General features: G+C 36.3%; 2 long non-coding RNA genes across 2 annotated transcripts in view; both read left to right on the forward strand.

Annotated features, from left to right (window-relative positions):
* The window catches only part of LOC113617338 (uncharacterized), a 254,836-nt gene that overhangs the window by 144,054 nt on the left and 90,211 nt on the right, over positions 1-20,571 (forward strand). The gene's annotated exons all lie outside the window — the stretch shown is intronic.
* LOC113617339 (uncharacterized) lies at positions 384-13,987 on the forward strand. The gene is made up of 4 exons (XR_003431602.1): positions 384-395; positions 3,253-3,261; positions 5,701-5,708; positions 13,183-13,987. It is a non-coding gene; the product is annotated as an uncharacterized LOC113617339 (long non-coding RNA).

Genomic DNA, 20,571 nt, shown 5'->3' on the forward strand with positions numbered 1-20,571 from the left:
ATTCCAAATATTGAAAGATGTGTATTATTTTATCGATTAGTATATTAATTAAATTTCTATAAGTAATAATAATGTGTATCTAGATGTTTCCAGTTACACATAATCCTGTTTCATGCTTCATGCAAAACAAAACAAGACCCTCTGATTACTAAATTTAGCAATGTATAATCCTATATGGAAATTACTGCTGAAGTAGTAAATAGTATTATATTTATGTTTTATAAGAATGAACAAAGACTCACTTATGAAGCATCTGCTTAGACTCCACTATTTTTTTTTCTTTTAATTTGTGAGATCAAATTGTTTTAAGTGGCCAACAATTACAACTTGAAAGGGATACTTTGTTAATTATATTTCTCCTAATGTGGATATCCAAATGTTTCAATTCTAAATATGTAAGTTGAAAGTTTAATGCTAATTTTCTATGGTTTAAGTTTCTTGTGACTTTTCATCTATGAGCTATTGTATTTGATTTCACATCTCTAACTCTTTTGAGTTCTGAGTTACACATCTAAATCTCTGGCAAAACATAGGCTTAAATTCCACTGCTCCTATCAGAAGGGAGACTTTATTTTATGGAGTGTGAACAGCTGTGCTAAACAGAGTTAATGTTAGAATTACCACTGAGAACAAAAGTGTGGAGCTTTTCACTGCTTAATTAAAAAAATGTTTCAAGTGCCACCTTCAAAGTGTGACAAGGCAACAAAAGTAAGAAAAAAGAAACAGTAGAGAGTATATCTTCATGTTATTGGAAAACAATCTACCAGGAGGAGTTGGAATATACTACTGTGGGTCGTCTCTTAGTAGAGTTTTGTTAATATATATCTGGGCATACAGCATGATGCACTTAAGTGTTTACTTATTTTTTTAACAAGGTTTTTTCCTGGCTAGTTAGCTTACTGGTTCTCCCATTATTAAAAATTTGGAGGAGTGGAAAAAGAATTCTGGTGTGACTTTCACTTAAAGAGGCAAGCTTCAGGCAGCATCAAGGGTACACTCTAGTTCTGGCAGGAAGTGATCTTGAATGATGTTCATAGTCTCCAAGTCCTCTTGTTTTGAAACTAGCACAAAGAGCTCCTTAATATGGGAAAGAACAAAGGGGGGTGGTGGAGGGAGATCTTTAGGACTGTCTCTTTGGTGAGTCTCCAGTGGAAGAAGCCTATTATTTATTTATTTTCACTGAAATATTAGGTGAGAATGGTTATAGTAGAGAAAGCTTGCTTTCTCTTATTTCTTTGAGAGTTAAGCATGGGGCATCCACGACCTAAATCTGGGCAGAAGGGACCAACTTTCCACTTGACCCATGTTCTCCTTTCAGACCTCAGGTATTTTGGGGAAAGAACAACCAGTAGCCTTTACAGCTATGACTCAGAGTGTTTGTTAGAATGAAAGGCAAAAAATATTCGTTATGATCTATTTAATCCAATTAAAAATATTGGTTTAGGTCTTACATTTAGGTCTTTAGTACATTTTAAATTTATTTTTGTATATGGTGTGAGATAATGTTCTAATCTCATTGTATTACATGTAGCTGTCCAGTTTTCCCGGAACCACTTGTTGAAGTGACTCTATTTTCTCCATTGTATATTCTTGCCTTCTTTGTCATGGATTAATTGACCGTAGGTGCACAGGTTTATTTCTGGGCTCTCTATTCTGTTTCATTGATCTATGTGTCTGTTTTTGAGACCTGAAACCATAAAACTCCTAGAAGAAAACTTAGGCAGAACACACTTTGACATAAATCATAGAAAATTTTTTTAGATCTGTCCCCTAAGGCAAAAAAAAATAAAAGCAAAAATAAACAAATGGGACCTAATTAAACTTAAACGTTTTGCACAGCAAAGGAAACCATTGACAAAACAAAAAAGACAACCTACTGAATGGGAGAAAACATTTACAAGTGATATGACCAACAAGGGTTAATATCCAAAATATATACAGAGCTCATACAACTTGATAAAAAGAAAAAAGAGCAGAAGACTCGAATAGGCATTTTTCCAAAGAAGACATACAGATGGCCAACAGGCACCTGAAAAGATGCTCAACATCGCTAATTATTAGAGAAATGCAAATCAAAACCACAATGAGGTATCACCTCACACCAGTCAGAATGGCCGTCATTAAAAAGTCTACAAATAATAAGTGTTGGGGAGGGTGTGGAGAAAAGGGAACACTTGTGCATTGTTGGTTGGAATGTAAATTGGTGCAGCCACTATGGGAAACAGTAGGAGGTTCCTCAAAAAACTAAAAACAGAACTATCATATGATCCAGAAATTCTACTCCTGGGTAAATATTGGGAAAAAATGAAAACACTAATTCAAAATGATACTTGCACCCCCAGTGCTCATAGCAGCACTCTTTACAATAGCCAAGACATGGAAACAACCCAAATGCCCATCAACAGACAAATGGATAAAGAAGATGTGGTACATATATACAGTAGAATACTACTCATCCCCTCCCTTCTTATTTACTGACACCATTCTTGGAAATGGATTTTCCAACAAAATTAAATATGCATTTCTGAAGCATAGTCCATTAACCATTGGGCATCTTTTAAAATGCAGTCTTTTAAAATGTTCATACTTATGATTAAAAAAAGAGACTAGATTCTTACTAAATAACATTTTCAGCTAAACATTTCATGATTCATGGATGTTCATCTCAATATTACTGACGTATTAGATCTGATGAATCTGTGTGCTTTTCCTTTGTTTCTTCAGTTCAGCAGGATTTAATTTGATACTCCCTAATAGGTTTCACACATAAGTTCTTTACCTATACTTTACAAAATGACAAAAGTAATCTCCTTTAGGCATAGTTCTCTGTATTGCATCACCAGAATTTGCACATTTTTTCCAGTATTTATGTGAGTTTTGGGATGGTTCTAAAAGCAAGAATATATAAGGAAGTTTGTCTGTTCTGTCTTTCTGCTTCATCTAATACTTTTTAAAAAGTCTATTTGACAGTCTAATAGCAAATCAAATATTTTGGACAGCTAGACTCAGCTAAAGTCTAGATACAAACCACATATCTGATAAGGGATTGATATTCAAAATATATGAGGAAGTCACACAACTCAGTAGTAAAAAAATGAATAGAGTTGACCCTTGAACAACACAGGGGCTGGGAGCACTGACCCTCCACACAGTCGAAAATCTGCATATAACTTATAGTAGTACTCCTTATATGCGACTTCTCCATATCCATGGTTTCAACAAATCTTGGATCCTATAAGTGTACCTACACAGTTCAAACTTGTGTTGTTCAAGTGTCAACCATAATCCAATTAAGAAGTGGGAAGAGGACCTGAATAAATATTTTTCCAAGGAAGATATTCAAATGACCAACAAGCACATGAAAAGGTGCTCAGCATCACTAATTGTGAGGGAAATGCAAATCAAAACCACAATGAGGTATCACCTCGTACTTGTTAGAATGGCCATCATCAGAAAATCTACAAACAACAAATGCTGGAGAGGGTGTGGAGAAAAGGGAACACTTGTGCACTGCTGGTGGGAATGTAAATTGGTATTGTCACTATGGAGAACGTTATGGAAATTTCTCAAAAAAATTAAAAATAGAGCTACCACATGATTCAGCAATCATATTCTGGGTATGTAACCAAAGTATATAAATCACTATCTCAAAGAGATGTATGCACCCTCATGGTCATTGCAGCATTATTTACAAGAGCCAAGATGTGGAAACAACCTAAGTGTCCATTGACAGATGAATGGATATAGAAAATGTGGCATACATGGTCACTGGAATATTATTCAGCCATAAAAAGAAGAATAACCTGCCATTTTCAATGAAACTTGACAGCATTATGCTAAATGAAATTAGTCAGGTAGAGAAAGACAAATGCGATATCATTTACACATGGAATCTAAGAAAACCAAACTCAGAAACAGAGACAGATTGGTGGCTGAAGATGTAAGGGGGTGGGGTTAATGGGTGAAGGTGTCAAAAGGTACAAACTTCCAGTTATAATTTAAATAAGTTCTGGAGATAGAATGTACAGCATGGTGATTACAGTTACCAATACTGTATTATATATTTGAAAGTTGCTAAGAGAACAGATCCTAAATATTCTCATCACAAGAAAAATATTGTAACTATGTGAGGTGATGGATGTGTTAACTAAACACGTGGTAATTATTTTGCAATATATACATATATGAAAAAATTATGCTATACACCTTAGACTTATACAGTGTTATATGCCAACTATATCTCAATAAAGCTGGAAATAAAATTATGATAATAACGTTTAGGACCATTTGGGGATTAAACAAAACCTTATATTGAATTAGCATATTGTGAAGAACTACAAAATGATATTTATTACTACATTTGACCCTTGAACAACACAGGGGTTAGGGGCACCAACCTTCTGAGCAAAAATCTTCGTAACAGCTTTATAGTTGGCCCTCCTTATCCATGGTTCTACATCTGTGGAGTTGACCAACCTCAGATAGCGCAGTGCTGTAGCAGGTACTTAGTAAAAAAAAAATCTGCATATAAGTGGACCCATGCAGTTCAAACTCTTGTAATTCAAAGGTCAATATTGTTATTACGCCTATATTTTCCATTACTTTAGAGGAATCTGATTTAAACAGTATAAATCATTCACATGAAGTCTCAAGATGCTTTATATAAACTAGATGGCAGAACAGGATGATGTTGGATCAAATTTCTAAGAACCATGTATTTCATTTTTTATGGCAATGGGACTAATCCTCTCAAACTTATAGCTCTTGATTTGTGTAACTAGGTCATTCCTATTGATTTTTGGAGAAAGAGTAACAAATGGGATTTGGTAGACTTTACAGAAATACATGCAAGGAGGAAGAAAAGGTATTTTTAAATCATAAAACATTTTATTGAGAAAGAGTCAAAGCTAAAGCCATACAAAAGCCAGCACTATCTCCCCTTTACAAATCACAAGCCTGGAGGAAAGGTATATCCTTGAAATGGAAGGGTCAGTTGCATCTTAAGTAGTATTAGACTATGTTAGTAGCCTAAAAGGTGTTTTCCCAAGGACATTTTGGCATGTCGTCCATGATTTTCACAGGCTTCTGATGTATTCTTGAAAACTCAAAGTTCTGTTCAGTATCTGATATTTGTAGTTGACTGTGTAAAAGATGAAGGCAAACCATTGGACTGATTTCCTCTTCCTTAGAGTTTTACAATATTCTATATTGAAGTGTGGTAATTCTACACGGAATATACTGCTGCCTTAATTTCACTAAATGAATGTCCAGAAGGTTGAGAGCTCTTTCATCTTTAGCCTTCCTCCCTTTTCAGTCCACTCTTACACAGTGCCTTTCCTTCTGTAACAACACCTGCCATGCCCCTTTCTGAGATTTTTAAAGGTAGACGTGATTAAGAGTAATTTGGAGCAGGTCTAGAAATGGCCTAGAGAAGTTCAGGATCAAGCTCTAGAATTAGCTGATTTTTTGGCTGCCCTGGCAATGAGTGGGAAATCACTGTGTACTATAGAATTTTCTTTTTTATTCAAATACTTTGAGTTTATTACCCATCTGCCCATAGCTTCAGCCTTCTCTAATTATTTGTTCCCCTTTTCAGTATATAGGATAGAATCTTATTCCTACTAAAATTATACTATGTATTTTATTACTTATGAGGGAGCTAAGGTGGGAAGGTAGAAAGCAATGCCAGTAGAGTAATAGTTTCATTAGTAAGTAGGACTCACTAATGAAAAACTTCTTTTCTGGAGAAAATTAGAAATCAGAAAACCAGTTTTCCACTCCAGCAACTGATGCTAAAAAGCTTCAGTCAGACTTGCCTTTAGAGTCCCTTCCAAATACCAGTGGAACTACTACCAAGCAGCTTAAGCAACCAAACTAAGGCGTTGCTGTCCCTGTGCTTGAAGATGCTCTGAACGTCACAGTGGGGCAGTGAAAAGATGTGTGGGTTAAGATCTAGTCCTTGTCACTCTATGATGTTGGGGAGTCATGTAGCTGATAGGTATCAATTTAGTCATTCTACAAGGAACATTTTAAATTAACAGCCCAATCAACACAGTCCTTGAAAAATAATCAGATTTTTCCCTATTTACTTGGGGAGTAGAATTTTAAAAAACAAGAGAAAACAAAGGTCATCCCTAGGTAAGTTAAAGCTTTAGGTAAAGAACTCTTTACACTGGAGACAAATTATCAGGCTTCATGACTTCCTTAGGACCTGCCTGTTTATCTCAAACAATCTGTGCTCAGAGGTGTTTTTGTCATAAAGCTAAAATTGCAAAGTGCAACATTTTATATGACATAATTTTTTCAGCTTTTTTTTTTACACGGGTGATTTCTTATATAATTGCTCAACTCACAGGTAATTTGTAAATCAAGATATTACTATATAGCAACATAGGTAATAGGCCATCACAATAGAAATAAAATAGAGAAAGAGAGAGAGACTAATAAAATATAATTACATATTTTTTGTTATGGAAAGGCAATTTCTGCTTTCTATTGAAAATAAGTATAAAATTAGTAGTTAAATTTGATGATAAATGCTTCCTTAGATGCCTCATTTGTCCCTTATTATAAAAGTTATATGACCTTCAACAGAGATGTCAGGTTGCTGAAAAATACAAATAGTTTAAATATGTTTTTCATCAAACTGAAAATTTGTCTAAGGGGCCCTTTGAATGAGATGAAGCTGTTTGGGACGATCATATATAAGTTTGCATTTAACAGTAAATAACATATAAAAATAAAATTCAGTGATTTCAGGGCTTAACTGCATTTATAATTAATGTTCTTACCCACGTAATTAAGTTAAAAAGATAGGTAGAAGATAAATGTGATAGGGGAGAGCTGGAAAGAGAAAGACAAATGTAAATTTGTTTCAGAATATTTTATTTTCACCGTGGTTATGGAATATTGTAAAGAGAATTATATCAATATGTTTATTCTGTTACTCAGGAACTGCAATTAATTTCACTAAAATGTAATTTCTCTTTATAATACATTTTCCAGTACATGGCTTTTTAATCTCAAAAAATACATTTTATTTGTAAACCGAAATGGTGATGGAGTTTGCTTTTCTTTCATTGTGATGGTTCAGAAACTTGAAATTACCTGATGGGTCTGGCAATGAAGAGACAAGGAAGTAAACATAATCGTAGTTTCATTTTTCTGAAGTTTGCTTTCCTGATGTGTATTCTGATTCTTCTAGTTCTTAGCCCACTCACAGCTGTAGAGAAGTGGCCATTTCCAATGAGTGGTCATTTGTGAAAGTACATTGTTTTGTGACAGGACAGTATTTGCTAGGACAGAGTCAATAGGTGGGGTGATAACTTCATTTATTGGCATATTATAGGTTTTGATGAAAAGTATGGGCAGTTGTGTAATCTGCAGTAGGAAATTAAAAGTAATTAGAGATTTAACAAAATTTTCATTGATGTGAATATTAAGGAAGTCAGAAAAGCCTCAGGTTATTTCTTTTTGTATTTATTATTATTATTATTTTGCAACGGTTAATATGTGTCTTTAGGTTTCTGACAGAAGGAAGACACTTACAAGGATCAGAAGGTAGTATTCCACCAGGGGAAATGTATTTTATACTCAGCAATAGAAATTCTACTTTAAGTTCTATGGAGAAAAAGGTTTACATATTGATCCAACTGACCAGTTAGCGTGTATTTTTTGAAAGAAATTGAAAAACCTAAATATGGAATTCAGCTTTTGACTGTAGTGGGTAAATGGCTGCCACTAGGAACAAGTTAATTTTTTTAAGTGGATTCATTTAAATAGAAAACAACCCTCACAGAATCTCTTTATTCTACATGGAGAATTAGTCATTGTGTTTTGCCTTTTGATGTGCTGTGGCAAAAAGGATCCACACATAAATTCCTTTTAGCTTTGCTAATGTTCTGTCAACTCTGGGACCTGCAGATGTAACCTATAGAGATAGTGCCGGCTCTTATTGCCAAAGTCTATAGTTTTCCCTAAAAGCACACATCATGTTTCTATCTTCTACTCTTGGGTATTTCCTTTCTAGAAATGGCACCCTAATGAATATTAGACTAAAGTAATGGCATGGCAGTTAAAAATATATTGTTTCTTTTCAGATCTTCCGCTACAGAGACAAAGAGAGTGTGTCAATTTTCCTCCTTTTATTCTCACTTAAAAATTAATATTAGCTGAATCCCTGATAATCAGCACTCAGTCAAATAAACAAATAACAAATCAACAGGGAAATTATTTGTAAGATAAATGTGATCTAAACTGTCACTACGAAAAGCCAAAGCAGAATTCATTTTATGCAGACCTCAAGCAACTCAATTTCTGAAGGATGGCTTTAATGGTAGCCTTAACTAAAATGTATATTTTAACAAGGCATATTTACAGCACATAATAAATGTTTAAATTAGATTAATTAGTATGCATCGTTGAGGCTTTCTTACTGTTTAGAATTATTTGCCCTGCTGAAGTAGTAAATCTAGATGAGCTGAGCACTCAAATGATTCTAATAACAACACTTGGCATTTGTACAGTGCATTATATTTTCTAAGTACTTTATAATTACAATATTAATTAGTTAAGTGACATGTGATCTTGTGAAGAGGTCTGCATCTTATCCCCTTTCACAAATGAGGAAACTTTAAATGCAAAGGACAGTAATTCACATTGCAAGTAAATCAGGTTAAGATTAAAAAACGTTTTGTATGACTTGTGAATGTCTGATGCTGCATTTTACTAAGAACAATTTATTTCGATGTCATGTTCTTTGGATCAAGAGGTAAAGGTTTCATCCCATATACAGATTTTCAGAAAGCTAGCAGAATAAAGAAAGGATAGAAAAGAGAGAGTTCTTTAGTTTCCATTGCATTCTGTCTCCTATACTAAACTTTCATTATATCCTTGAGGCTGAGTTGTTGAGCCTGGAACCTTGATGGTGAATTGGGTAGCCTCCTGGAGGACCCTTGGTCCCCTATCAGAGGAAGCGTCTGCTCTTTACTGAAGCATCTCTAGTGCTTCATGTCGGTGCAAAGGGGAACAATAACTTCAAAGGCTAATGAGGCTGGGAAATTCACTTAAGTGTCTTTGGTTTCTAATCTCAATGCAAATTAAGTAGGGTTTCCAAAATATTATAGAATAATATGAGATTATTTTAAGCAAGCAACTTCAACAAGCATTAATTAATTATTTATGTTCTGTCTTCTAAGGGGAAACTCTAAAATTAATAGAACATGGCTTCTGTACTAAGAGACTTGGAGTTTAGTAGAAGGATATAAACATGTCAACAAATTAAAGCAATATGAAACAAATAGTTGTTAGGCACTTGTCACCCATCAGGCATGATTTTAAGGGATACAACAGTGAATAAAACAGGTAAAAACCCCTGCCTTCATCTAGCAGATATTCCAGTGAGTGAATAAAAAGTATTAAAGGTAGTGTGATAAAGAAGGGATAGAGTGCTTATAGATGAGGCATGCAAAAAGCGGTAGCCAATATTTACCTATCTGCAGGATATTGATGAATTGCCATTTGAATTTAATATTGTTAAATGAGTCAATGTTTATTTGAAAGCTATAGAGAAGAACTTTAGGGCAGCAGGGGGATTGGAGGATGGAGGGTGGTTGAAGTGACAAAGGGTTAGGTGTGGAGAAAATATACGAAGCCCAGAAAGTTTGGTGGACAAAGACTTGGACATATGAGAGTCTGGTAAACTGCAAGTAATTAGGCAAGGCTGGAACTTATGGTACATAGGCAGTTGGCTTCAAAGGTTAGTAGAAAAACTATGGACCCACATAATCTGGAAAATTAAGAACACGTTAATTATGGCTGTGTAGTATACTGGCAGAGAAGATGGCCAAGATGGAAGGTGCTGGAAGCTGCTTGGCTTGGTGGTGAAGGAGGATGAAGACACTAGTACTAGGTGAGGTGAGAAGAGCTCCCATCTTTACCTGACTTCAAAAAGGAAGCCTTAATTAATGTGCTCAGATAATAAAATAGAAAACCAAACAACAGCCACAGCAGCAAAAACCTTTCTAGTATTTTACCATTTATTTGATTCTTCCTCTTCTTTTCCCCTCCAATTACATGCATAGGGTGATCAACTGAGAATTACTGAAAGCAAAGCAAAGCCAACCAAAAACCCTTGAAATTCACAGGCTAACATCAAAAAAGATTCAAAATTAGGTAAATGGAATACCTTATACGAAATGGAATAAAATTCCAGGCTGTTTCACAAGTCTCCTTGTTTTACAGAGAAAACAATCAGGTTGTAGAAAGGTTGAGTGGGTCTCCAAGTCTTTACAGTATGGAGACCTCTTTAGTCAGGCTTAACTATTTCAAATATTCACTGTGTCCACTAACAGACTATTAGAAATGTAATAACCTCTGTTTGTTGTTGTTGTTGTCATTATGGCTACCATTATTCCTCCAGCAACTACTCCAGTAGTTCAGAAACCACTATTTACTTTTACTTATATATCTATCACCTAGTCCAAGTGAGTGTCACTTATTTGTTGAATGACTTGTAAACATATTTCAAAACTTCTCGACAAAAAAGTACTGATGCTGAAAAGTACTGAAACTGATGCTAAGGGGAGATTAGCACCCAAATGAGGTTTTCTCTCTTATATCTTACTTTTTGGAAGAACTGAGGGGGATTTATCAGAGAAGGACAGCAGAACATTTTGGAGGAAATGAACTTTGAGGAGTGCTCACCTAAGCATTTGCTGTATCATTGTCCTCATGAGGAGGCAGTCTGTTTTAGTGTTTATCATTCTCTTAATCTGTGAAGTATATTTGCTTGTGAAATTTTTCAAACTACAAACCCCCAACCTCCTGTCTATAAATGTCACCAAAATCTATGTGTACATGATTTTTACTCAAGTATTTTTTTTCCTTCCCAAATATAATGAAAATAACCAGAACAAGAACAAGAACATCATCGTCATCAACAACAAGGACAAACAACAAAGGGATTGATGAGTTGTATCAAATAACACAATATTTTTCCTTCCTTATATACCTTTGAGTAAGAAACAATTTGTCTGGATCTCACTTTTCTCTCATGTAAAAAAGAAGGGTACCAACTATCATCACTATTTTAATAATGTTCTTAGAATACTAGGCAATGCAATTAGACATGAGGAAATCATAATGTGACAATGTTGAATAAGAAGAAAATATTATTTTCAGATATTATGTATCTGAAAGGCCAACCTAGTTTACCATAAAACTATTAGAAACTTTAAGGTAAAATATTAAGATTGCTCATTACAAAAGCAATACCAAAAGTTCATGGCTTTTCTATAAAAATAAAATGAAAAAACAAGAACCCATTTTTAATGGTAACATAAAAAATAAGTGCACTATGGGCTGAATGATGTCCCCCCAAATTCACATATTGAAGCTCTAACCTCCAGTGTGATTGTACTTGGAGCAGAGAAGTAATAATGTTTGAGTGAGATAACAGTAAAGAGTGCGGCCCTGATCCCTTAGAATTCCTGTCTTTAAAGGAGAGCCATCGGAGAATTTGCTCTCTCTGCTCTTTGAGGACACAGCAAGAAAGTAGCCATCTGCTAGCCAGGAAGACACCTCTCACCAGAAACTGAACCTTACTGGAATCTTGATCTTGGACTTCCCAGCCTTCAGAACTGTAAAAAAGTAAGTTTCAGTTGGTTGTGTAACTCAGTTCCCGGTTTTTTCAGGGCAGCTCAAGCTGACGAATACAGATTTTGGTATTGAGAAGTGGAGGTGCTGCGGAGTCAGATACTTCAAAATGTGCAAGTAGCTTTGGAACTGTACAATAAGAAGAGGCTGAGACACATGCTATAAAAAGAGCCCACATTGGGGGCGTACTCCGGGGAGCTGGCGCTTTGGGCAGGGTTGCTTGGGCCGGCGAGGGCACAGGGCTCCAGGGCTTGGGGCTGGCCCCCGCCTCTCTGGGCAAGCGCGCGTGGCTGGCGTTTCTAAGGTGAGGCTGCCCACACCCGACCCTTTCCGGGGGCAGAGGAAACACCTATGAACCCTTCGGCCTCCTTCCTGGCCTGACTCCAGAACACAGGGTCAGAAGTTGAGATTTCCACTGTCGAGGAGCAATGGAAAAGGGCTGCAGCTGCTCATTGGAGAATTGAAAGATTGAGACAGAGAGCTCAATGATATGGTTGTAGTACATCAAAGACAACTCCTTTCATAGGAAGAGGATCGGCAGAGAGTGTTGACTTTGGAAGAACGTTACAGCAAATTAGAAGGTCAGACATTCATTTAGCAGCATCTGTCATGTACTTGTACACACCAACACATTAAAAGGGCTCACGGGAAAGATAGAGAAGGAGCATTTCAACACAATCCCTGCTACCCTGGAGTTTATTTTAATTGAAGATAAGAGAACTTCATGAACACTTACGAACGAACAGACAAACACAATGTGAATTAAAGTAGGGCAAGCAAAGTACTTAACTGTAGAAAGAGTGCTGGGACAGCTCCAGTCAACATGGAGTGTCAAGAGTGAACCTGAAGGAAATTAGTTTTGAGCTAGAATATGAATGAAGATGCCATAGAACTGGCCATTCCTCTTGAACTGACTCAAAGATTTTAAACTTTTGGTATTGAACTTGATCTCAAGTGCCTAAAACAGTCATCTTTTAAAATTATAGCAGTCTCAAAAATGGCTTACAAAAATTTCCTTTTGTACCATATTTTAACTCTCAGTCTTTTTGTGCTACCCTAAAGTCTGAATGTTCTATTGACACTGCATTAATACTAGAGTGTCCTAGAGGGGAAAATACTAGATCTGTTTAACAGAAAGATAATCATATATCCCCTTCTTTTTAACTTATTTTACACAAAGGATTCTGTAAATGTGACAACCTAAATATGAATAATTTTTCCATTTCTTTGATGACCATACCCACCCACATGTATATACACATAAATGCAGTATTTAGTACAATTGTACATTAGATGGAATATAATATCTTATATAAATATCTTTTATATAAACATATGAAAGAGTAAAGATAACATTATATACAAGCATACCTTGTTTTATTGCACTTTGCAGATATTATGTTTTTTTAGAAATTGAAAGTTTGTGGCAAGCCTGCACTGAGCAAGTCTGTCGGCACCATTTTTCCAGCAACATTTGCTGACTTTGTGTCTCTCTGTCAAATTTTGGTAATTTTGTAATATTTTAAGCTTTTTCATTATTATCATATTTGTTATGGTCATCTGTGATCAGTAGTCTTTGGTGTTACTACTGTGACTCGCTGAAGGCTCAGATGATGGTTAGCATTTCTCAGCAATGAGGTATTTTTAAATTGAGATATTTAAATACAATACAAAGGTATACACATTGTATTTTGGACATAATGCTATTGCATGCTTAATAGACTACAATATACTGTAAACATAACGTTTTTATGCACTTGGAAACCAAAATATTTGTGTGACTCACTTCATTGTGATATTCCTTTTATTGCAGTGGTTTGGAACTGAACCTGCAATATCTCCGAGGTCTGCCTGTATAACCATCAGTATCTGGTTTTAAAATGAGCAAGACATTTGAATAGGCATTTCATGGAAAACTGAATGGCCAATAAATGCACAAAAAAGTAAAAAAAAAAAATAGCCCACATTGCCTTTACCAGATTGTTAATAGAAATATGACATTAAAGGTCATTCTCATGAGGTCTCAGATAGGTACAAGGAACATGTTACTGGAAACTGTAGGAAAGGTGATACTTGTCACAAAGTGGTAAAGACATTTTGGTGAGGATGTGGAGAAACTGGAACACTTGGGCACTGTTGGTGTGAATTTAAAATGGTGCAGCTGCTATGAAAAAGAGTATGGCTGTTCTCAAAAAATTAAAAATATATTTACCATAAGATCCAACAATTCCAATTCTAGATATCTACCCAGTAGAGTTGAAAGCAGGGTCTCAAAGATATATTTGCACACCCATGTTCATTGCAGCACTATTCACAATAGCCAAAAGGTGGAAGCAACCAAAGTGTCCAATGATGGATGAATGAATAAACATAATGTGGTATATGCATACAATGGAATATTATTTAGCCATGAAAAGGAAGGAAATTCTGATCTATGCTGAAATATAGATGAAACTTGAGGACATTATACTAAGCTAAATAAGCCAGCCAAAATAAGACAAATACTGTGTGATGTCACATATGACGTACCTAGAATAGTCAAATTCATAGAGACAGAAAGTAGAATGATGGTTGCCAGAGACTGAGAAGAGGGAGGAATAAAGAATTATTTAATGAGTATAGAGTTTCAGCTTTGCAAGATGAAAAGAGTTCTGGAGACTGAATGCACAACAATGTGAATATACTTACTACTGAGCTCTACACTTAAGAATGTATAAGACCTGGTGGTCCAGTGGTTAGGACTCTGTGCTTCCACTGCAGGGGGCATGGGTTCGATCTCTAGTCGGGAGAAATAAGATCCCAAAAACCTCGCGGTGTAGCCAAAAAAAAAAAAAAGAATGTTTAAGACGGTAAATTTATGTTATGTGATTTTACCACAATTTAAAAATTGTTTAAAAAGTTAAATAAAAGCAAGTTGCAGAATAAGAGCCATTTGTATAACACCATTTATACAAATAGATAAATCACAATTTAAAAATTGAATTAGGGCAGAAGAACTAACTAAGGATAAGAGAGAAAAGGAAAAATTAATTCTGTGTTTTATTTTTACCTTTGTTGTATTTTGGAATTTTGTCCACAAGCATTTATTATCTTTACTTTGAAAAAAATATTTAGAAAGGTAGATTGATATAGATAGGTAGACAGATAGGCACATGAATAGATGGATATATAGTTGGGATGGACCATATGAAATTGGTGATATTTGATCAGTTTTTTTGTTTTGTTTTTGTTTTTTTTTGTTTGTTTTGTTTTCGGTACGCGGGCCTCTCACTGTTGTGGCCTCTCCCATTGCGGAGCACAGGCTCTGGATGCGCAGGCTCAGTGGCCATGGCCCACGGGCGCAGCCGCTCCGCAGCACGTGGGACCCTCCCGGACAGGGGCACGAACCCGCGTCCCCTGCGGCAGGCGGACTCCCAACCACCGCGCCACCAGGGAAGCCCATTTGATCAGTTTTGATACACAAAAATGGCAATCTCATACAATTCAATAATATACAGGGATCAGTAAAAGAAAACAAAAGTAGCTTAATTAATATTTATGATCCTTTCCAGTTTTAATTTTCTAAATCCCCAAAAAGATAGCTCTAAAAACGTATCAATTTAGTGTTAAAAAGTTAGAAGTCCACTGAGTTTTTGATATCATAACCCAAATTACTTCATTTGAAAATTTGCTTGCAAGTATTGGTGTTCGTGAAGCATTTTAACTTATTGAATTTCTAAGGTTAGAATTTAGGCCTTACTGCATTGTTTATATATAATCCATTTATTGACTTAAATAATACAGACATATGTAGCATCTTAAAGAATATTTCTAGACAAGTCAACTTTGATTATCATAGAATGTTTTTCACATACTAATTATATCAAGAGAGAATATTTTAATGTCACAGAAGTGGAATTGCCCTTTTTGAATGCACATCAGTATAAAAGACACAGAACAGAAAAACCATGATTGTCAATGAGAAGAAGCTTATAGTGTTTGGTTCAAAAACCTTTCTTCACCTGTGATGAAGCTCACATTCCTTAGGCAGATAATGTATAGTAATAGTTGAAGCATATAATACATATCCTTTCTTACTAATGTATTACATTTTATTAGCTAGATCAATATTGCTATAATTTCCACCCATTAGCATCTCATTGCTGTAAAGTACATAAAAATATTTACATTAACACTGATCAAAATTGCAACAGTGTGTATTAAAATATGAATGACATATAATCAGAATTTTCTGTTTCTACTGCCTCCAGTTATTTCTGACCCCAGATATGACGTTCAAGTTTATACTTAATAGCACAATTATGTAAATCTGTAATTCTAACACTGAATTACAGCTGGTAATGATCAATAATTATATTTATGTATGATGTGAAGTTAATACTACCACCATAGATTAATGTAAACAACAAAATTATTTCTGCAGTCAAGAGCTAACAAATCATCATAAACAGAGAACTAAAACAATCTCTTCAGAGCCTAATTCCTCCAGCAGAGTAAACAGATTTTTTATTCCCAATGAATGTAAAGCCCCCAATTAAAAAGAACACAGCTCTACCAAAAATAACATGATGGCTGAGTATTTCACTACTCTTTTTAATTCTTATTTCAGTCTTCAGAAAAGTGAAGATATCCTGAAGTATCTGATATGCCTTTTTTGAAGGACACTGGGAAAAAGTGAAAGACAGAAATTCTAGAAAAATACAGCCAGCCAATTTAAAAAACAATTTGGAAAATATGTATACTTTTCTGTACATTACAGAGTTCAAGATCCTTCCATTAAAATAAAAAAGAAAAACCTTTGCAAATATATCAGAAAATTGTGTACAGCTGTTATGTCATTTGATCCTTTCTTTTTTTTTTTTTTGCGGTACGCAGGCTTCTCACTGTTGTGGCCTCTCGCATTGCGGAGCACAGGCTCCGGACGCACAAGCCCAGCAGCCATGGCTCACGGGCCCAGCCGCTCCGCGGCACGCGGGATCTTCTCGGACCAGGGCACGAACCCGTGTCCCCAGCATCGGCAGGCGGACTCTCAACCGCTGCGCCACCAGGGAAGCCCCGATCCTTTCTTGAATTGATGCCATAGCTGAAGGAAACAAAAGCTTGAAATATGCCACATAAAATAAAGTTTAATTTTCAACAGTTAGGAAGGACTGAACTAGAGAAAAGACGTAGGAATCTTGCTTTACACCTTTGCATTGCTTAGTGTTGTGTAAATAGTAGAGGTGAGCCAGACTGGAATACAATGGAAAGAACTGAAGAATAACAGGTGCAGCATTGTAAAATTATTATGCTCCTTGCTAAGACTGAAGTCAATGTCGTATTTTTTATTTCACCAACTAGGTTAAAAGAGGAGGAATTTGCTATAGGAAGATAAGCATTTTACATCTGTTTTATTTAACATCATTCACTTATGTATGTTTTTAGCTAACATTCATGTGGGGCTTCCTGTGGGCCAGCCACTGTTTTAGGTAGTTTGTGTACGAGAACTTACTTATTTTCACAATTACTCTTTGAATTTGGTATTATTAATATCATCATTTTATAGATGAGAAAACCAAGACACAGACAGATCCAAGCTCGTATAGTTAAAAAGTGGAGGAGGTAGGATTTAAACCAGTTTCACCTGAAACTAAAATCATGTTCTTTGTTTCGTATCACACTGCGTACTCAAAATTATCTGTATTATGCAGTGGAACTCTGTTAAAGTACAATTTTTGTCTTTGTAATTTAGCACAAGATAGAGTATCAAACATCACTCCACTTCAGGGTTTCTCATCTTTGGCATTACTGACATTTGGGGGTCAAGTGATTCTTTGTTTTGGAGACTGTCCTGTGCATTGTAGGATGTACAGCGTCATCCCTGACTCCTTCTCATTAGATGCCAAAAGCACTTTCCCACCGACTTGTGACAACCAAAATAGTCTTTAAGGAGAAAAATCACTCCCCCATAGAGAACCACTGAATCTTAGGCAAATCCTAACTACTGCATATAGTAAAACACATTTTTCGATACATTCTTTTCAATAACCTAGAACACTTGTCCCATGGAGGTCAGATATTATCTTTATTCCCAATCTACCTAGGAAACTTCACATCTTGATTCCATCAAGGATGAATTTGGGAAATGAAAACCGACAACAAGAATCAGTCATTTCCCTGTAAACAGCTTCTCATGATGATGTCTTGAGATGGAAGACCTCCCTGTCTTTTATGGATTCTCATCTCTGACATAGCTTATTTTTCACTTGTGACTATATTGACAATTCACATAGACATCAGAAAGGAGGTAATTTCTACTCCTCCTTACCTACTGACACAACTACTTTATAAATCCAAAGATTGCTTCTGAGATAAGTTAAAACCTATATTGTGAATGTATTTCTTTTCTTAATTTAGATGAAGTTCTGGTTTCTTTTAAAGGTCATTTTAACAGAATAATCCCATTCACTTTCATGCTATAGAAACTTCTCTTGGGTAGTAAGGAATTATTGGTTGAGAGCCTGAGTCTTTGTGAACAATCCTAGTTGCCTTTTTAGCAAAGAGGATAAAGCAGAATGACTCTAAGCCTCCTTTCAGAGGTTCCTTGTGACATGGTGGTCTCCTCACACTGTGAATTTTCCCCCAGTGATCTGGGTTGATAGACTTACATTTCTTACCTGGTCCCTATAGGACATTTCAAGCAACTTAATCAAGGGTAAGCTTGTTCATTCTACCTTTTCAGTACAAAAATGTTTCAAAGAGTCTATTCCTTTTCTAACTTGAAAAATACCTCTACATTTCTGCAAAGAAAGATTTGTTATTATTAATATCTTTATTCATATAAAGATTCCCATTTATCAGATAGCCAAGGTTTTTGAGACGAAGCTCTAACCTCAAATTTGCAAAATGGAACCCTGAGCCAGATTTTGCTCACAGGAGGGTGTGTGCCTGAGTGTGAGTGTATGTGTGTATGACTAAGGTTGTTATTATTACATTATTTGCTAACATTTAAAGCTTTGGGAAATTTCTTAGAAAAATATGGATTTTAGGGGTTTTTTTGGAAATAATTGGAGGATAAGAAAATAACAGATTTAGTTTTCCTATATGACAACCATCTGTCACAGCTAAGCAGCTGTCCTTTTCACAGGGGACATGTAAGCCTCAACATTCTCTACTACCTTGCATCTTGCCAGTCTCACTCACTATGTGTCTTGCTAGTGTCTGTGGGAATTTGACTTTGTGACCTCTGCTCTAGTCCCTGGAAGGAACAAGACAGAACTTAGTTCTCAGAGGACATAGAACTCCAAGGATGTACCATTTCCAGAACTTAAGAATAAGGTGAAGGGCTTCCCTGGTGGCGCAGTGGTTGAGAGTCCGCCTGCCGATGCAGGGGACAAGGGTTCGTGCCCCGGTCCGGGAAGATCCGACATGCCGCGGAGCGGCTGGGCCCGTGAGCCATGACCGCTGAGCCTGCGCGCCCGGAGCCTGTGCTCCACAACGGGAGAGGCCACAACAGGGAGAGGACCGCGTACCGCAAAAAAAAAAAAAAAAAAAAAAAAAAGAATAAGATGAAATATTAGGCTCAGAAAAATATCCAGAGACCAATGATCAAATCTGGGTTACAAATTATAATACTGCAACATTGTGATTTATAAGAAATATATATTTGGTCATTCAGATGTCCACATACATATTTCTCACATGAATTTTGTCTTCATCCATAGCTCCTGGCTCACTGCTCCCAAAACTCTTGGAATTTCCTGAGTGATAAGAGCAGTGGGAGCATCTTTTGTATAATATTTAGTCTCTGGTCCTCAGTTCCTGAAAATGATTCAGAGTCATAAAGACAAAGTGTTGTTATTCATAACAAGCCCCTAACCACCACAACTAGGTTTATGTTAATGAGGTGACTTTTGGAAAGCACCTAAGGATGGGGGCTGGTTGTCAGGTGAACCAATCACAGGGGCGTAGAACTTCTGGTCCCACACCTTGAGTTCTGGGGAGGAGAGAAGGCGCTAGAGGTTCATTCAATCACCAATGGCTAATGATCTAATCAATCGTACCTGTGTAATGAAGCCTCCATAAAAACTCAAGAGGAGAGTGTTCTGGGAGTTTCCGCGTTGGTGGAGGTGGTAGGAGAGTGGTTCGCCCAGAGAGGGCAAAGAAGCTCCTCACCCTTTCCCCATACCTTGCCCTGTGCATCTCTTCCATCTGGCTGTTCCTGAGTTATATCCTGTAATAAACCAGTAATCTGGTAAGTAAACGGGTTTCCTGAGTTGTGTGAGCCACTCTAGCAAATAAACGGAACCTAAGGGTTGAGTGAGGTTTGTGGGAACCTCTAATTTACAGCCAGTTGGTCAAAAGTTCAGGTAACAACCTGAACTTGAGACTGGCATCTGAAGTGAGTGTGTGTGCTGGGGACCTGGCAGGGAATTTGGGGGGTTGGGAGAGAGCAGTCTTGTGGGACTGAGCCCTCAACCGGTGGAATCTCTCCAGGTAGTTCCAGGATTGAATTAAATTTAGGGCTCTCGGCTGGTGTCAGAATTGCTTGTTGGTATGGGAAACACCCCCGACTCCTACGGTGGAAATTGGGTTCCAGAACCCTATTAAATATAAAAATCGTTAAGTCTGACTTTATGTAGAATTACCATGCCATTACCCTAGAGTAGGCATTATATCCTCCCCTTGATGAGAAATAGGAATTAACTTAACAAGTGGGGCAGTATTGATGGTTAAATTGGCCCAGATGTGCAGAATGGAAGTTTGCAGAAGGGTCTAATTTTGTCTTCCCATTATTGAACACAAAAAAATGTGGGCTATTTTGATAAAAATATATTGTATTTCTAGACTTTGTATATTGAGCTTCATTTTGGCCAAAGAATTGTATAAAAATATAAATTGTTCTATGATTCTCTAGTACATATAGTAGACCATATT

The sequence above is a fragment of the Aethalodelphis obliquidens genome, unplaced genomic scaffold, assembly GCF_003676395.1.
Source record: "Aethalodelphis obliquidens isolate GAN/ISIS:26980383/991018 unplaced genomic scaffold, ASM367639v1 scaffold4, whole genome shotgun sequence".
Classification (NCBI taxonomy): domain Eukaryota; kingdom Metazoa; phylum Chordata; class Mammalia; order Artiodactyla; family Delphinidae; genus Aethalodelphis; species Aethalodelphis obliquidens.